We start from the raw sequence: 3,662 nt of genomic DNA, 5'->3' as shown, positions 1-3,662 counted from the left end.
CACGCTTATGACACACAAGTCTCCAGACTCAGCTCAAGTCAGCTCAAGTCTCATATGTCCGAGGTAATCACAGAACAAGTCCCAGCACTGGTGTTACAATCAGTCCTGTAAATGAAACCTGTGCACTGACCGGTTCAACGAACAGCAAGATGCAGGCAATGCTTCATCCTTCTCAACCTGTGGTGGCTCTGTCATCAATAGTCTGCAAAGATCCTCACTGGGGGCTCCATTATGTAACCGGGACGTGAATGGGAATACTGAGGACCAGACACTGATTACGGGTTGTGAGATCTATTCTTTATTGACAGACACCCTGAAACACATGTTTACAAAATAAGTGCCAAGTTAAGGGCAAACATGTAAATATAGATAAATATATACAATCATTGAATCTCTTATATCATTTCTAACATTAGAAATGAGTGTAATATCAATTAATGTCAACAGGTGCACATTATATAATGTTGTTGTGGTAATAGGTACATAGCCATTAACACGTTGACTGAACCACCAAGAACGGTAACTCCTTGGTATTAGAATAACGTTTCAAATACGTCGTACCAACGTACACATTATGGTGAACGTGTTTGTACATAATACATAAAATCCATCAACTATGTGAATAACATAATAACTTTATACATATGACACAATGATAACGTTCATACCCTGTGCGTGACACTGGGGTGTAGAAGAGCCACGCCTCCAAGAGGAATATACTGCTGCTACAAGAACAAGCAAACCAAAGTCTCAATATTCTAAATATGTATGTATACAAATCACAACAATCAATAGCTATGGTTCGGTACTGACGTAACTATGTGTAAGCCACATTAGGTCATACCCAAAATCAATCACACATTCAATCATTCTGCATCGTAAGTACAATGCAAACCAAGTGCGCTATGGTTATAATGCACAATAAATAACCTATGCATAAACATCATTCAAATAAACAAAGTATCATAGTTTTAAGCATGATCGTTATTTACTATATCACTGCAAGATTGTCTACTTACCTTGGCATAATATTTACAATTGCACAAATATACTTTAACCTATTTTATTATCATGAAGAACATTTAATTAGCACTAATAACATTGTTATTTAGTACAACATATATAAAATACTTGAAATATTGTTCCTACCTTTAGATCGGACGTGTTAGTTGTTTTATGCTCTGAACTGCGATCGGATTGAAGTGAAGTGCAATGGCTGACGTGCAAGTAATGTTTAGTGTTTTAAAAGAACCAATCAACACAAGGGGCCAAGCAAGTCAAAGGGCACAACACAAGCGATGACACAATCTCTTGACACCCCTTATACCCGTAATGGACTAGGCAAGATCTAAAAATAACCATAGACTAACGCTTAAAAATGATACTGCTTGCGTTAAAACTATAAACAATGACAACTTCAAACGAACCAAACCTTACATGACTTCATACCTGCCACATGAGATATTATTTGAAAGGATGTCATAATTTGATTCTAGCTTATTAATCTTTTTCAAGTGTTTTTCTTCTTTGTCAATGGACTTTTTTGTTTTATTGTATATGGTATTGTTTCCCTTCTCATTCTCATTTTTAACATTTCAAATACAAACTGGTCATTCATTTTGAAAGTCATATTGGCAATATCGTCAGTAGTTCCCAATGCTTGACTTCATTCAAAGCATATTGTTTAGTTTCCTTTACCAGTTTTACGTAATCTTGCAGTAAGTTAGATTTGAATTTCCAATATCCAGGGCCTCTATCAATCTGTTTAAAGTCTAAATCGAGCGTAATATATGAGTGATCAGATTTGTAACTTATTCCTATAAATACAGTTTTACTAGAGAGAATATCCTCAGATATTAAGAAGTAATCAGGTCTATTCTGCTTTAAAGAAATGAGTTGACGCCATGTGTACTGCCTAGTGTCAGGATTAAGTATTCTCAAAGGATCGACCAGCTCTAATTGCTCGTATTTTGTCATGTGCCTTTTGGTTATTTTTGTGTTTATAATTATAAATATCATTGTTATAGTCTTGCACCTTTAGTCTGTGTGCACATAATAGACGAATGTGTGTAGTTTGAAATGGGAACTACTTTTTCTGGCGATGGTGTAAGTTCAAGGAGTGATATGATTACCCTTTGACCTAGAGGAACTTTGACCTGGTTTAAATAATGAATTTCTTTCACGAAAAACAGCGTAAATCGAGTTGAATTAGAATGGGGATAACTGTACTGTGTTTGATGAATTGAGATGGATACCGGTGGTTATATAGCCGCAAATTTAGTTATATCGGCGACGCGCAAGCGTCGCCGATATAACTAAATTTGCGGCTATATAACCACCGGTATACGTCCCCAATTCGTTAAACACAGTACAGTTATCCCCTAAGTCTAATACCTTGGTGATGGATAGAATCTTACATTTTAAGGTTGCTTTTACAGGCTCAACCATATACAATGGAGCCATTATCAAGTTTGGAGCGAATGAGCGATCGGTATAAGTGAAGTAAGGTAGTTTGATCCCCTCCCCATTTTGAATTGGAAACAACTTTTAACAAGTCGAGTGCACGCCTTCAGACATTAAGCCTTAAGTGATTTAATATGCGGCAAAAACCTCAAGTGGGAATCGAAAATAAGACCCAGAAACCTGGCCTCCTTTACAACTTTGATAGGTGTGCCGTTTAGAAATAGTTCAGGGTCGTTAAGTGGTTTGTATTTACGGCAATATGTATGCAATTAGTTTTGGACATTGAAAATTTAAAGCCGTTTTCCAGACACCATTTATATATTTTGTTTAGACATAACTGCATTTGCCGCTCAATAGTATGCATATTTTTACCGCGACAAGAAATATTAAAATCATCCACAAAAGGAGATCCATCAATTGAATCATTTAAAACCTTTGATAAACTGTTGATTTTGACACTGTCACAGACAAAATACTACCTTGTGGGACACCTTGATTCTGATTGTAATGGTCAGACAGGGTTAGGGTTAGGGTTAGGGTAGAGCCCATCCGGACTTGAAATTGCCTGTCACTTAAAAAGTTATAATAAAGGATATAAATTGAGGCAAATGGCCTCTCAATCCAAAATCATGTAAATCCATGTAGTGTCATATGCTTTTTCTAAATCGAAAAGGGCGGTGGGGTAGTCTAGTGGTTAAAGCGTTGGCTCGTCACGCCGAAGACCCGGGTTCGAATCCCCACATGGGTACAATGTGTGAAGCCCATTTCTGGTATCCCCCGCCGTGATGTTGCTGGAATATTGCTAAAAGCGGCGTAAATCCGAACTCAGTCAGTCAGTCAGTCAGTCTAAATCGAAAAGATCGACACTGCATGTTGTTTTTGAATAATGACATTTTTACAAAATGATTCTAAACGCACTAAATGATCGATGGTACTTCTGTTTTACGGAAACCACATTGAATGTCTGTTATAAGGTTATTAGTTTCCAAGTACCACACAAGTCGATTATTTATTATGCGTTCCATGGTCTTGCAATCAAAGCTAGTTAATGAGATCGTTTGATAATTCGAGTGAATGAGCGAGTGAGTTAGAATTTAACGTCACCTCGGCAATATTTCAACCATATAGTGACGAGAAATGTTAAAGAAGGAAATTGTCCTGAAGGTCCAAATATCATCAAAAATGTTTAAGAGGGTTTC

General features: G+C 36.9%; 1 long non-coding RNA gene across 1 annotated transcript; it reads right to left on the bottom strand.

Annotated features, from left to right (window-relative positions):
• Positions 1–275: 275 nt before the first annotated feature.
• LOC124278242 lies at positions 276–1,454 on the bottom strand. The gene is made up of 2 exons (XR_006899036.1): positions 1,150–1,454; positions 276–313 (listed from the first exon to the last, which is right to left on the bottom strand). It is a non-coding gene; the product is annotated as an uncharacterized LOC124278242 (long non-coding RNA).
• Positions 1,455–3,662: the final 2,208 nt, after the last annotated feature.

The sequence above is a fragment of the Haliotis rubra genome, unplaced genomic scaffold (genome assembly GCF_003918875.1).
Source record: "Haliotis rubra isolate DU_JTF1 unplaced genomic scaffold, ASM391887v1 Scf2332, whole genome shotgun sequence".
NCBI lineage: Eukaryota > Metazoa > Mollusca > Gastropoda > Lepetellida > Haliotidae > Haliotis > Haliotis rubra.
The sequence above is the reverse complement of the archived record's forward strand: the minus strand, read 5'-3'. Positions and strand labels throughout refer to the sequence as shown.